Raw genomic sequence first — 16,782 nt, forward strand, 5'->3', positions numbered from 1 at the left:
TGAGAAGGTCTAAGAAATCAAAGGCAAGAAAGTCCGATAAAACAACAATAGATAAAAAACTAGTCAAAGTAGTAGAGGCATCAGAAACATGTCAATCATCATTTGATCAAGAACTTGGAGCATAAAGGCATCATAAACACAGTGAGCATATAGAAAAACAATGAGTATATAGAAAAAGACAGTAGGGCGGATGGAAATGATGCCAAGTTCCTCACAAGTTCATGATCATCAGCTCATATTCTAGATAATTTCTAGAGTTGGACAATTTCATCATTGGCAAAACAGAGAGGAGAGGAGAGGAGAGTTGGCCAAAAAAATAGTTGTTGCTTCCCAAACATAGAGGAGAGGAAAAGGTGGCAAAAAAAGCAACTGCTGCTTCCCAAACATAGAGGGTAATCACAGCAAGAGTAGGAGAATGAGAAGTAGAAGTAGGAGTAGTAGAAGAGGAGAGGAGAGGAGTAGTAGAAGTAGTAGAAGTGGGAGAGGATGCTCTACAAAGCAGTTGCTTCCTGTCAAAAGGAGCATATATAAACACAGTGGGCATATATAAAAACAGAGAGCATATATAATCACAGTAAGCACATATAAACACAGTGGGCATATACAATCATAGTGGGCATATACAAAAATAGTGAACATATAAAAAAATAGTGAGCATCTATAAACATAGTGGGCATATACAGTCATAGTGAGGATATGTAAAAGTAGTGAGCATATGTAAACACAGTGGGCATATATAAAAATGTGTCACTTGAATGGATTGTGCTACCTATACATCCATCTTAGTTAAGTTTGTGACTTGCGAGTTGAGTGAGTGCCATTTGGGTGTTTGGCATGCACATGTATGTGGCAGAACCACCAAATCAAATGCCTCCTAGGAGTACTCGTCTTCCATTAGACACTAAGTACTCAAGGGAGGACACCAAATTACACGGTTCTATCGGGCACACCCCAGGGGAGAACTCCAAAATCCATATTTTTCCATCAAGATCACAAATGAGAGAATAAAGCTTACATCATTCTTAATAGAACATCAGAGTATAATGTTTATTGTTATAACAATATAATGTAATCATATTATCAGAGTTATGAATAATTTAATTGAACAACGGAATATAAACATGTGAATAGAGTTATAGAGGAAATAAACATCTATTCATGACATGATGAAGCATTGATAAATAAACTAGGACAACAGATTATAAAACTTTTATTTATAAAAACATTTAGTAAGAGTTATAAATAAAAACTATGATCACAGCGTAAAGGAAATCTTCGCTGAGCCCACCAGGAGGAATCCACACACAAAGGTCAGCTCTAGCCTCCACCTGTCACCTGCAATAGGGGGAAATAAAACCCTGAGTACTCAATTATACTCAGCAAGACTTACCCGACATGAGGAAAGAAAAGACTCCAAGGATATGCAAGGCTATCTGGCTTGTGGGTTTATTGCATCTGTAGGAAGCATTACTAAACGTGCGTTCTTATATTCGATTTTTATTAACAACCGCATTAGTTCATTAACCAACCATTCTATGCAAGCACCTGTGCTACTTTCAAGTAGGTGGTAAGCAATCAGATTTCCTTTTTCCATATTTCATCTTTTAGTTCTTACTATGGTGCTAGACCGTAGACAAGCCATGCCAGAATGCCGGCAATTCGTGAATCAATGCCCCCAGCTGGGTATCCCAAAAACACATGCCCCGCTTGTACCCTGGGCACAAGTAGGACCAACCCACTACCCTCCTATCATAGGTCCAGGTCCCCATCCAAACTAGGACTCCAAGACCCCGCCCCTGAGTCCCGGACTTAGTGCGGTGTAAGGACCTCCTAACCCAAAAACCACCATGATAGTTATTCCAAAAAGAGTCGGAACCCATGACAAGAGAGTAACAAGTCTTCCAAGCACCCATACCCAAGTATGTGCTTGGGATAATAAGTCTGTGACTTGCCTAGAGTCTTATGCAACAGTCGGTCCTCAACCGACATAGACAGAAAAAGCAGTGTAACCAAGCTATGTCCCGTGGCCGCAGGATGCAACCTCTTACACCCACCAATACCCAAACCATATCCTTGCCTGGTCACCATTTTCCTTTCTACCATTTATATTTTCGAAGTGATAATAATACAGTAATATATTTCCTATCCCTCGTGAGTGATAGGCAATCACTTGACTTCTACCGGAGTCCTATAGCATAGCAATCTACACGATCCTGTCATACTAGTAAGACTCATAGGATATATATATATATGTATATATATATATGTATATATATATGCAAGTGGGTTCATTCAACTCCTTAAAACTTAATGCACAAATATAATTTAAAGTGCAGAAAAGTAGGGGTTATGCATCGGGGCTTGCCTAGGTAAAATATAACCAAAAGTTAGTATTTCCATCTTCAGATCCTCCACCATCATCTGAATAGAAAGCCCATTGAACCATCTTTAGATTCTCACTCATCCTTCACTTGATCCGTTGATCCATCATCGTACCTATATGATATGCAATGCAAGGACGTAATTAATCGACTGCAATGGTGACTCGTAAAAATATGATTTACACCTCTCAAGTAAACGAGCTAGTTCTAACGATGACCGTAATTAGGCCACATATCCATGTTGTCGAATAAGGCATTATTTCTCAATAAATGTTTTAGTTATACAATTCTAGGGTTTCTTTATTCTATACTATTGATTTAATCTTTATCCGAATAGGGCATCATTATCTATCTAGCAAACAAATTATTCAGGAGCTACAAAAATTACAGTGAGGAGCTAATAATACTAGTACTTTACTATAAAATTTTTAAGTCAACACTATCACCAATTTATCACAACAATTCCTACAAGTTTATATTTTTACAATATTAAGTATATTAAAATAATTAGAGCAACCTTAAAAACATACCGAACCTATGCGAACAAAATACACTACTAGGTAGATCAAGATTTTAGAAACTTAACAAAATTAGTTTCATAATTTTTGGATAACTACACAAATTTATATTGATTTTACAAGTTTATTTTTGAAACTAAATTATCAATTGCTTTAGAAAACTAAAGGGCCAGCGGCCACCTATTCGGCCCAACGTGGAAATCCACGCACACATGGCCCCGGCCCAATGGCAGTCTAGCAGCGCAGCTCGGCCCACAGGCACGCGCGGCCTACTGGCTAGGCGTGGCCCAGCGGAGCAGTCGGTGGCCCAACGACCAACCCTCCGCGTGATGCAGTAACAGGCACGGGTGGCCCAATGCGAGCAGCGACGCCATTTTGCAATGAGACCCCTAAACTTTTCATAAATTAGTCCATGGTACAAAGTCACTATTCCTGAGAGTCACGTATTTTGCAATGAGGACCCTGTATAAAATCTGTACCTCAATCCTTACCCTTCTCTTCTTCAAAAGCAGAGCACGGCCAGGGAAACCGACCGACGGGCAAATCCGACCGTGAGGTCATCGACGGCGGTGAGGAGGCGGCGTCACGGCTTGACCACTGTCGGGCGCACCCGCTGGTGGACATGGCTCGGCCAGAGCTAGAGTGTGGAGCTCTGGCCATGTGCGTCGGTGCTCATGACCGGGTGGCTCCGCGGTGAGGGCGCGCCGGCGGTGAGGTGGAATGGCTAAACGGCGAGGACGCTTCGTCAGCTCTAGGCAGTAGGCAGACCCACGAGGACGATGTCAGTGGCACCACGGCACTGTCAGGGTGGCTCCCCAGCTCCGATTGGCCTGGCACGCTCGTGCGAGCGGTAATGGCTGTGGAAGCAACCACTCCGAGCGCGGAGGAGCGAGGCGAGGCGAAAGCCAAGCGCAGGCTTCGGTGAGCGGAAGGCGACCGGTGTGGGGGGAAAAGGCAAGAGCTAGTGCTATGGCTCTAGCACAGGACCAAGGAGCTCGCGAGGGGAAAAGGGGAGGATTCACTCACGCGAGCCAAGGAGGTGGGTACGCCGGCTGTGGCGGCGTCGGATAGGCAGGCGATGGCAAGGGTGCTTCTATAGCGGTGGCGAGCATATGCGAGGATGAAGAGGAGGGGTGCCGGTGCAACACATGGAGGAGCGTGGCATGGGGCAATGTCATGGGCTGCGGCACGGAGGTGGAGCAGATGGCCCAGAGCCGGTGTCATGGTGCTGCGGGGTCGGAGACCCAGCGCGGCCGTGTGGGCTTGCGTGCGCTCACGCAGGGGAGGAGTCACGGCGCGGCGGCACATGGTCATAGCGGGCGCTGCGGTTGGTGATAAGGACACGCCTACGATGCCCAAAAAATTGCCCAAACTTTCACGGTGCTAATCAGCAACAATAATTAGACAGGTAATTGTTTGCTCAAATCCAACCAATACTAATTTTAGGATGAAAAGGAATAGCACGTGTGGTAGCAGCAAGTTCCCTCATGTGAACCAGAAAGCAACAATATTTATTCACTTGCAAAGTCTCTCAGCAGATCGAATAGTTGAGATTAATTTAATCGGCCCAATACTATAGCAGTAATCTCAATAGATGAAACTCACGGCAATGATATTTGACCCAATCTCAACATACAGCAACAGGACAGTAAGTCACACGGATAATCTCACAGCAATTATACGAAAGACAAGATAATCTGATTCTTATGAAGTAGTTCTGTTTAATCAACCAAACTCAAACAGTACCAGCAATAATAGAATGATGGTTGGATTCGGCTTACAATAAAATGCAATCCAAACCCTAGCAATGTTCTTCCACCTGTGGCTCCGAGAGACACGATTAGAAGATGGGGATTCCACAGAAATCCAAGCGACGCACTCAAACCGTAGCAGCTTGATCACGCACTCCAGCAGATCCACAAGAATCTGGAAGATAATCTTCAAGACGAAGAACCTGATGGGAACACCATCTAGGATTTTCTGAGTGGCGGCTCGACGAGGAATAACTCCACAAATAAAATCTAGTCTCCCCTGTTACAAGTGCGGCGCCCAAGCTATATGGATCGCAGGCCAGCCAAAGACCGACTCCACGTTAAGCATGCAGCACCGGACGTAATGGACTCCAATAAACTAAACTAAATGAGCTGGACTCTATTTTCCCAAACACTAAACAAAAAATATGCTAATACGTATCCAGCATGGGCTCACTTTGGGCTGCAAATGAATATAATAAACCCAAAAATCCTTCAGCTTCATATCCAGCATGGGCTCACTTTGGGCTGCAAATGAATATAATAAACCCAAAAATCCTTCAGCTTGGCATCTCGACCTGCATTTCACCAATCAGAATAAATCTTTTAATTTTAACCTCATGTCTCTTGCGGAAATTAATTCCTTGAAAAATAAACTTGGTCCCGAATCTTGTAGTATTAGCTAGGATCCCTTCCTTCATCTTGTTTATCTTTGCATCAAACAAAAATGAGCCAAACTGAATAACTTGACGAGCCATGGGCTCATCAGTTGGGAGGCGCGGCAACTGCGGATTAGGGCTGGGGCGTCTCCTCCTCGGCAGCAGCGAAATAGAGGGAGGGGGAAGCAGCGCGAGGCTTGGCAGAGTCAGATGGAAATAAACAAAGCAGACAAGGACAAGCAAAGCAGGCAACAGAGGTAGCGACCGAGAGAGTGAGAGAGAGCAGAGATGAGGATAGCAGCTCGGTCACGGCATGCACAAGAAGAAGCGCAGGAAGAGGGAGCAGTAGGGCGTGGGCACGATAGAGCCACCATGTGCTCCCATTAAAATGCGGATGCAACGCAAGCCAGGAAGAGAAGACAGGGACGCAGGCAAACGGACACGTCAGGGTGCAGAGCAATGCAGAGCCACGACAAGAGACGTGACGGTTAATAATTGCCATGCAACAAGTACGTTGTACGCCGCGCCAGGAAAAGTAAATGAAGCCTGCAGAGCTGCTGCGCTACCGCTCGTCTGCTATGTGCTATCACACCAATCACTTGAATTTACGAAACGGCCAGACAGCAGTGAGGCAAGGACAGCAGCTGAACGCATGGGCATCGCGTAGCTCTATGGGCTACCTGCCTACGCGTGCGACACGGATGTGAACAGGAATACATCGTCGGCACTCCAAAAGATCTAAATCCTATCGACTTCCATCACTAAACATTTCACATGATAGCTCATACTCCATATCCAGCCATAGAACAAAATATTAGGGTGTTAAGTAATTATTTTTGCACAAAACAAATCACCACAACAACGCTTTAAAATATAATTTCTAATTTTTACCGTTGACGCAAAAAGCTAGTCTTTAAATTCTAAATTGATTTTTGAGCTATCATATGTATATACTATTGAATAACTTTTACTTACCAAAACTAGGAGTTGCATTTTCCTCTATTAAACTTGCGCTCCCAATTTGTTCAAGTACTAAATACAAACTATATTTTATTTTGCTTATAAAAAATGGTTTTCATGCTTAATCAAATAAACAAGCCATTCGCCCTTTTATTTGCTAGAATCGTTATCGGATATTTTTAAACATAAGTTAAAATTTTAAAATCCGAGAAAATTGTTTCGGTAAATCCTCTTAGGCCTAAACCTCGGTGCTAAGCAAGCTCGTAACACCAGAGGTGTTACAACCAACCCTCCTTAAAAAGAATCTCATCACTAGATTCGAAGCAAGAACCAGAAGAGGGGAAACACGCAATTACATTCCGTAGATCAGAGATTACATGAAAGATTACACGACTTCGAAGGCTAAACCACACAGGGATCTAGGTATACATGACTAAGAGCAATCTGGTACCACCGAGACTTAATCCAGAAATAGAGATAAGCGAGGGCAATGGAGAAACAACAAGATAATGAGTATCCAAAATATGGCGTATGTCCAACAGATCCAGAAACAGTCGACTGAGAAATCAAACATCCTGAACCTTAAGATCGACTAACCAACGGTAGACTTGAATTTCTTCAACGGAACCTGATCCTTTCTTCTTCTCAGATTACACTATCACCACTGACTAACGAACCTAGTCACACAAATGATGACTAGAACTCGTAGCTCTGCTCCAAATACGAGGGGAATGAAGATGAAGAAGAAGAGCAAGGACCAAGGGTATTTTATAGTGGCGAACGGAGGTGGGGCGCAACACACCAGAAGTGGAGACAGCATGGATAGGGTACACAGATGGTTCATGCTATGGGAATAAACATGGCCATGGTGCGCTCCCTACGTGAGCGGGCAGAGGATAAGGGGAGGAAAGGAGAGGGGGTCCGCTCGATGAGGTAGGCATGTGGGTGGCCATGTTCCCAAAAGAAAAGAGGAGAGGAGGAAGGGGGGTCCAGTACAGGGACCAAGAGCGTGGGGGTCGAGAGCTAACCGGATACTAGAGAAAAAGAAAAAGCGCACAGTGCATAAGGACGGCGAGTGCAGCACGAGACTGTGGCCATGCGAACACGGGGTGCTATGGACCCGACACGGACGACGTCCGTAGGGCACGCAGCGAAATGACCTGGCATGCGTAGCGCTGTCAACTAAACATAGGGCTTGGGACATGACGTCCACCCAGGCTTTTACAATCACTCCTGACTACCCATGGCTAACTTTTCTTACTACTCTTCTTTTTCTTCCCTTCCTTGACCACATCCATCTTTCATGTAAACTAAGACCATATCATATGTTCTTCCTCCAAAACCACCTCCTCTTGTTTACTAGAGAAAACACTATTTCATCAACCCGCTGTGGATTTTCGTTCGAACACCCGAATATTTTCAAGGAGAATATTTTGTAGCAAAAGCGGTACGGTGGTGTAACTTGGTAATGCTACATGGTCAACAACCTCGATACCAGCGCGTGTTGAGCAGTGTCACCATGTGGCAGCTGTTCCACAGGGGCCCTCGGTTCCGTCGTTGCACCATAAGCTATTAACCAGGCAACTACTACCAATTTACATGCAATGAAGGCAGTGGGGCCAAGACCACAGAGTAAGAGGAGTATAGCAAGGGAAGATTCAAACAATAAGGGTTCCCTTCACAACAAGGGACAAGGAATTCAAATCCAATGGTAGATTTGGTTCAAAGAGATTTAAGTGTTCTACTGGGACATCCACAATTAGTCGATACAGTGTCCTATGTGATCCAATCATAGCTGGTCTACCGGTATCTGAACGGCAACTTCTCTTGTAACCCACTTAACATCGCCCTTGAAAACTCTAAGCACGTCTAACAAAACTTAAGGTAGATGGGCGTAATAAACACAGCAAAATAACAAATGCATACTCCACGCTCTTATATGGGTACATCATATAGGCATCCCGTCTCCCATTCATGGCACAACATTCACCTTCCCTACTGGCGGACGATCTCAACAACTATGGATGAAAACAACGGCGAGAGTACAATAAGGAGGACAACAACGAAGGGCACTACTACTATGGGTACATCCCAAGGCAACTAATCTACTTAGGACCACGCATCTTCATTTCTGGGCTCGGCGGATTCTTCTACCACCCAAACTATGGGTCTGCCTCTTCTCTTGGCAATGGCTGAGTGAGAGGACCAAGGGCTCTACTTCTGACACTTCCGAGGGTGGGGTGCTGGCGGTGCTGTAACACTGGTTCTTCTTCTTTCTGGCGGGTGGACAGGGATCCCCTCCAAGATTGAGGAATCCTGCCCTTCAGCAGCCAGCGTCCTCCGCTTGGCCCTGGTAACATGATAGGCCTCTCCCAACTAATAGACATGCCAATCTTTGGCCTCCTTCAGAGCTTCCGACATGGCAGTCTCCCAGCTCTCTGCAGCTGCCGTACTGGCATGAGCTTCGGCAAGTTACACCTAGAGCATCCGGGAGAAGATCTTGGCTTCCTTGGCTCGATGGATACGCATCCTTAGCTCTGAGGCTTGCCGATCATACTGCTCATCTAGAGCAAGTAGGTATGAGGTCAAGTCCACCATGGTAGGATTATCTTCTTGTGCATCCCGCCCTTCCAAAGCCTCCATCTGAGCCCTCCATGTCCGCCGATTCTTGTCCATAGGTGGAAAGAACCTCATGGGGGTACGGGCAATGGGCTCCTCATAGATCTGGCAAAGGTACCGCAAGACTTTGTGGACCACAACCTGGTAGGTGTCGATGAAGAGAAACCCGGTTGCGGTCACATTTTAGGCATCAGTGAGGTCAGGAAACTCTTCACTCTTCCCGGTGTAGACGGTAACCTCCACACCGCTCGGTGCCATGATCCTCATACTCATGGCCCTCATACTCGAGACTATCTTTGACTCTGAGCTTTTGTAGGGTGGCATGTAGGATTCTAGAAAAACCCTCTAATGTTCAGGCAGTAGCTACTAACCTAGGCTCCTGCCATTCCTGGCGTGGTTGTGAGGAAGGCTGAGCGAAAAGCTTGCTCAAAAGAAAAGCTAGACTAGCTAAAGTGCATCGAGCGGTGGTACCAATGGCTAAGCTAGGCTCTACTTATAAAGACAGATCGGGCAGTGGCCCTAGCACAGTCCACCAAGGTTCCTACGCGGGGTCACTATGAACGAATTGACCAAAATTTCACGCGTTCAAGGCGAGCGATGTCTGAGGCCATTACTGACTAGTATGACTGCTGGCAAGGGCCAACAAGAGCGTAGAAAAGGGGTACGGGAAGACATGGGCCACGGACCGGCGTGAACCACGGGTGAACGCGGAGCACGAAGCCACAGTTCAGAAATAACTCAAGAACAAGGACGGGTCAATCGTGCACAATACAACACGCGTGACAACTATGGATGGTATATCTACAAACAATATGAGCGCTACAATGCACAAACAGCATATGCATGAATGCACGTCCTATACGTCCTTCCACTATTGCCGACATATAGGGCAACCGTTCTTAGATATTTGGCACGTCGTTCTCTCCATGTAGCTAGTCGATACTATCAGACTATGCTCGGGGTTAGTGTACCTACAGAAAAATTGATTAAGCCAACCTAAGTCAGCAGAGTGCCAACTATCCTGGATACATACCATAGTAATAGGGCTACTTATATAACTTCGCATAAAGACATCCTATTCTTTAAAAAGATTTTGTTGTCAAATTTTATTTTAGGAAAGGTTTTCAAAGCTTTATTTCCTCATTTATACTCTGATACCACCTGTGGTAGAACCGCCTAATCCAATGCCTCCCAGGAGTACTCGTCTTCCATTAGACACTAAGTACTCAAGGGAGAACACCAAATTACGTGGTGCCATCGGGCACACCTCAAGGGAGAACCCAAAAATCCACATTTTTTCACCAAGATCACAAATGAGAGAATAAAGCTTACATCATTCTTAACCATTTCTTACATGACTTTTAATACAACATCATAGTATAATATTTATTGTTATAACAATGGAATATAATCATATTATCAGAGTTGTAAACAATTTAATTTAACAGCGGAATATAACATGTGATCAGTGTTACAGCGGAAATACTTATCTAATCATGACATGATGAAGCATTGATATGTAAATTATGACAATAGATTATAAACTTTTGTTTATAAAAACATTTAGTAAGAGTTATAAATAAAAACTATGATCATAGTATAAAGGAAATCCTCTCTGAGCCCACCAGGAGGAATCCACATACAAAGGTCAGCTCTAGCCTCCACCTGTTACCTATAACAGGGGAAATAAAACCCTAAGTACTCAATTGTACTCTGCAAGACTTACCCGATAGGAGGAAAGAAAAGACTCCAAGGATATGCAAGGCTATCTGGCTTGTGGGTTTATTGTATCTTTAGGAAGCATTACTAAGCGTGCGTCCTTATATTCGATTTTTATTAAATGCCGCATTAGTTCATTAACCAACCATTCTATGCAAGCACATGTGCTACTTTCAAGTAGGTGGTAAGCAATTATATTTCTTTTTTCCATATTTCATCTTTTAGTTCTTACTACGGTGCTAGACCGCAGACAAGCCATGCTAGAACGCCAGCAATTTGTGAATCAATGCCCCTAGCTAGGTATCCCGAAAACACACGCCCCGCTTGTACCTTAGGCACAAGTAGGACCAACCCACTACCCTCCTATCACGGGTCTAGGTCCCCGTCCTGGGACTCCAAGACCCCGCCCCTGAGTCCTGGACTTAGTGCGGTGTAAGGACCTTCTAACCCAAAAACCACCATGATAGTTATTCCGGAAAGAGCCGGAACCCATAACAAGAGAGTAACAAGTCTTCTAAGCACCCATACCCAAGTATGTGCTCGGGATAATAAGTCTGTGACTTGCCTAGAGTCTTATGCAACGGTCGATCCTTAACCGACACAGACAGGGAAAGTAGTGTAACCAAGCTATGCCCCGTGGCCACAGGACGCAACCTCTTACACCCATCAATACCCAAACCATATCCTTGCCTGGTCACTATTTTCCTTTCCACCATTTATATTTTCCAAGTGATAATAATACAGTAATATATTTTCTATCCCTCGCGAGTGACAGACAATCACTCGACTTCTACCGGAGTCCTGTAGCATAGCAATCTACATGATCCTGTCATACTAGTAAGACTCATAGGATATATATATATATATATATATATATATATATATATATATATATATATGGAGAGTATATTCAGTAGCCAACTACAAAATAAGTTATTCCGTAGCCACCTCCATTTACGATAATTTTATATACTAATTTACGATAATGTCAATACATATTTACAATAGTTGGGTTACTATAACACATGGCGATATTTACCATAACGTTATAGTAAACCACTTAGTAAGAAGTTACTATAATCTCGTAAATTAGCATAGTAATTATCGTAACTCAAAGTGGCTACAGAATAAGTTATTCTATAGCCAGCTGCAGAGTAGTAGTTATATATATATATATGCAAGTGGGTTTCATTCAACTCCTTAAAACTTAATGCACAAATATAATTTAAAATGCAGAAAAGTAGGGGTTATGCACCGGGGCTTGCCTGGGTAAAGTATAAACAAAAGTTAGTATTTGCATATTCAGATCCTCCACCATCATCTGAATAGAAAGCCCACTACACCATCTTCAGATTCCCACTCATCCTTCACTTGATCCGTTGATCCATCATCGTACCTATATGATATACAATGCAAAAACGTAATTAATCGACTGTAATCGTGACTCGTAAAAATACGATTTATGCCTCTCAAGTTAACGAGCTAGTTCTAACGATGACCGTAATTAGGCCACATATCCATGTTGTCGAATAAGGCATTATTTCTCAACAAATGGTTTAGTTATACAATTATAGGGTGTTTCTTTATTCTATCCTATTGATTTAATCTTTATCCGAATAGGGCATCAGTATCTATCTTGCAAACTAATTATTCTGGAGCTATAAAAATTACAGTGAGCAACTAATAATACTAGTACTTTACTATAAAAATTTTAGAGTCAACACTATCACCAATTTATCACAACAATTCCTACAAGTTTATATTTTTTATAATATTAAGTATGTTAAAATAATTAGAGCAACCTTAAAAACATACCGAACCTATACGAACAAAATACACTATTAGGTATATCATGATTTTATAAACTTAACAAAATTAGTTTCATAATTTTTGGACAACTATATAAATTTATATTGATTTTACAAGTTTATTTTTGAAACTAAATTATCAATTGCTTTAGAAAACTAAAGGGCCAGCGGCAACCTATTCGGCCCAACGTGGAAATCCACGCACACGCGGCCCCGGTGCGACGGCAGTCCAGCAGCGTGGCCCAGCCCATAGGCGCGCGCGCGGCCTACTGGCCAGGCGTGGCCCAGCGGAGCAGTCGGCGGCCCAACGACCAACCCTTCGCGCGACGCAATAACGGGCACGGGCGGCCCAATGCGAGCAGGCCGGCCCACGATGGGAAACCCAGCTATAGCCGCGACATTTTGCGATGAGACCCCTGAACTTTTCGTAAATTAATCCACGGTACAAAGTCACTATTCTTGAGAGTCACGTATTTTGCAATGTGGACCCTATACAAAATATGTACCTCAATCCTTACCCTTCTCTTCTTCAAAAGCAGAGCACGGCTAGGGAAACCGGCCGGCGGCCAAATTCGGCTATGAGGTCATCGACAGCGGTGAGGAGGCGGCGTCGTGGCTTGACCGCTGCGGGGCGAACCCGTTGGTGGACACAGCTCAGCCAGAGCTAGAGCATGGAGCTCCGGCCACATGCGTCGACGCTCGTGATCGGGCGGCTCTACGGTGAGGGCACGTCGGCGAGGTGGAATGGCTCAAAGGCGCGGATGCTTCGTCGGCTCTAGGCAGCAGACAGATCGACGAGGACGACGTCAGTGGTGCTGCAACGCTGTCAGGGCGGCTCCCTGGCTCCGGGTGGCCTGGCGCGCTTGCGCGAGCGGTAACGGTTGTGGAAGCGATCACGTCAAGCGCGGAGGAGCGAGGTGAGGCGAAAGCCATGCCCGGGCTTCGGTGAGCAGAAGGCGAGCGGCGTGGGGGGAAAGGCAAGAGCTGGGGCTGCGGCTCCAGCGTGGGATAAAGGAGCTCGCGCATGCTCGTGAGGGGAAAAGGGGAGGATTCGCTCACGCGAGCCAAGGAGGCGGGTACGCCAGCCGCGATGGCGCCGGACAGGCGGGCGACAGCAAGGGTGCTTCTGTAGCGGCGGCGCGCGTACGTGAGGATGAAGAGGAGGGGCGCCGGTGCGACACGCGGAGGAGCGCGGCATGGGGCAACACCGTGGGCTGTGGCACGGAGGTGGAGCGGATGGCCCCGAGGCGGCGTCGTGGTGCTGCGGGGTCGGAGACCCAGCGCGGCCATGTGGGCTCGCGTGCGCTCTGCTGGCTGCCTGCCTACGCATGCGACACGGATGTGAACAGCGATACGTCGTGGGCACTCCAAAAGTAATTATTTTCGCACAAACCAAATCGCCACAACAACGCTTTAAAATATACTTTTCAATTTTTACCGTTGACGCGAAAAGCTGGTTTTTAAATTCTAAATTCGATTTTTGAGCTATCATATATATATATATATATATAAGAGTTGCATTTTCTTCTATTAAACTTGCGCTCCCGATTTATTCAAGTACCAAATACAAACTATATTTTATTTTGTTTATAAAAATTGTTTTTCATGCTTAATCAAATAAACAAGTCATTCGTCCTTTTATTTGCTATTAGACATTTTTAAACATAAGTCAAATTTTAAAATCCGAGAAAATTGTTTTAGAATTTTTTCTTAGGCCTAAATCTCGGTGCTAAACGAGATCGTAACACCAGGATGTTACAATGTAGCTGGGAATTAATTAAGAATACCAAATAGACTAACTGCTAAGATATTGACGGTGTTTTTTTTACAAAAAAAGATATTGTCGCGCGTGGAGATAATAATATGCAAATACTATCCAAACACTATATGAGATAATAACATATATAAGGGTATGGGAAGAAAAAGAGACATATTCCCTCTGTTCTCAAAAGTAAGTTATTTTAGTTTTGTTATAAGTCAAATCTATCAATTTTTTACTAAATATATAAAAACTACAGCAATATCTATAATAACAAACAGGCACACTGTTCTTCCAAATTGCCAAATTGCTTAACTGAGATATATTTCTACCAAATTGCCAACCTAATAATCCACGAAAAGGCCAAATCTCTGTTCTTCGTAACTAACACACCAATGCAACAGGATTGGAGGAGAAGGGGTTGGGGCATACCTGAAGAGCACCTAAGCAATGGATGGGGGCGTGGATGTCGAGGTCAGAGACCAGCCGGCGCGGCGAGTCTCAAGGTCAGAGATGACGCCGGAGTGCATGGCCACCGGGGAAGGGGGTGTGGCTGCCCGGGATAGGCACACAGCCCGTCGAAGGAGGGAGTGCGCGACGGCCGGGGAGGGAGGGAGGGAGCGCGTGACCGCCGCCGCCTCAAACCCTAGCCGGTGGGGATGTCAGGTCGGAGAGAGGAAGTGGCAGCGGGGGGGGGGGGGGGGGGGGGGGGACGTTGAGGTCGGAGAATGGAAGCGTCGCAAACAGCGGCGGCGGCGCCGAAATCCGGTAGCCTGACAGCGTCGAAGGAGGAAGTAGCGCCCAGAACTTAGTCGTTTTTCGAGCTCGTGCACCCCCTTCTTTTATGGCAACGTATCAGGTGCAAACCAACCAACCTGTGAAAACTTAAAAACTACTGATCAATATCACTAGATGCTGATCCAATGGATGTAGTGAGATGTGGGATTTTTTTGCGCTTAAGCCCCCTCACCCTATGCATTGGATCAGCCTCTAGTAGTCTTGATTGGTAGTTTTCAAGTTTATACAGGTCAGTTGATTTGCACCTTATATGTTGCCTTCTTTTATATACGCGGACTGATTTGTAGAGACGGTTGGCGTTTTGAGCCGCTTCTAGGAGCGGTTTCTGATTCAGCCACCCCTATAAATATTTTCTAAATATTTTTAATTATTATTTTATATCAGAAAAACACAAATAAATGTATAGGATATTTTTATTTATTCTATATGTATAAATATATATATATATAAATAAATATAAATGCTATTCTAGGCGTAGAATATTATTCTACGCCACGTACCAACCGACCGAACCAGCTTTCACGACGCGCCACCCTCGGGTCCGCACCCCGCGCGCCCGACCCCTCCCCGCTCGCGCACCCACGCCGAGAGTCTGCCCCCGCACGCCCGAGTCCCGACCCCCTCCCCGTGTGCCCCACACCCCGTGCGTCTGCTCTCACTCTGTCCGCATGCGCACATGCGGAGACAAAAGCAGCGCATACACATGCGGAGGGACACGCATCCTAGAGGCGTGACACTCAAGTCCCTTTTGCTAGAGACAGCTAGATAATAATGACTTAAATACTCCATGGAGCAAACAAGCTCGGTTGACTGGTTCGTATCGTTGCTGGTTCGTAAAAAAATACTGTTGATTGATTTGTGTTTGAGAAAAATATTATTCCGATTGAAAATTTACGATCATTTATTACAAGCCACAGCCAAACGAAACAGGCCGACTATAACTTCAGTAGTTGGTAGCATCTTGAAGTAGTTGTCGGTATCTTTAAATAAGCCAGTACCGTAACTTTAGTAGCTGCTAGTACCTTTAAGTATTTGTTAGTACCTTTAAGTATTGTTAGTATCTCTAAGTATTTTGTTGTATCTTCAAGTATTTTATCAGTAGCTTGGTACAGCCGGTATTATAACTTCAGTATTTGCTAGTACCTTTAAGTAGTTGTCAGTATCTTTAAGTATGTTGTCAGTATCTTCAAGTATTTAGTCAGTATTTTCTAAGTAGCTTGGTACAGTCGGTAAATAAACTTTAGTAGTCGTTGGTACCTTTAAGTAGCTGTCAGTATTTTCAAGTATTTTGTCAGTATCTTCAAGTATTTTATCAGTATCTTCAAATATTTTTTGTCAGTAGCTCGGTACAACCGGTATTATAACTTTAGTAGTTGCTAGTACCTTTAAGTAGTTGTCATTATCTTTAAGTATTTTGTCAGTAGCTTGGTAAAACCGGTACTATAATTTCAATAATTGCTAGTACCTTTAAGTAGTTGTCAGCATCTTCAAGTATTTTGTCAGTATCTTCTATTATTCTGTTAGTATGTTCAAGTATTTTTGTTAGTACTTTGTCAGTAGCTTGGAACAGCCGGTACTATAACTTCACTAGTTGCTAGTAGTAGTTGTCGATATCTCCAAGTATTTTGTCAGTAATACTACTTTGAGTAGTTGTCAGTACTACCTAGGAGTCTAGGACCGATGGAAAGAAACAAAATATCACGATTCTCCCCTTCAGGTAGCAACATGCACTATCTTCTTTCTTTTTTTGTGTGTTTCAGGGTCTGTTTAGTTCCAAAAAATTTTGCGCAGTATCCATCCCATCGAATCT

The sequence above is a fragment of the Miscanthus floridulus genome, chromosome 18 (genome assembly GCF_019320115.1).
Source record: "Miscanthus floridulus cultivar M001 chromosome 18, ASM1932011v1, whole genome shotgun sequence".
Lineage (NCBI taxonomy): Eukaryota > Viridiplantae > Streptophyta > Magnoliopsida > Poales > Poaceae > Miscanthus > Miscanthus floridulus.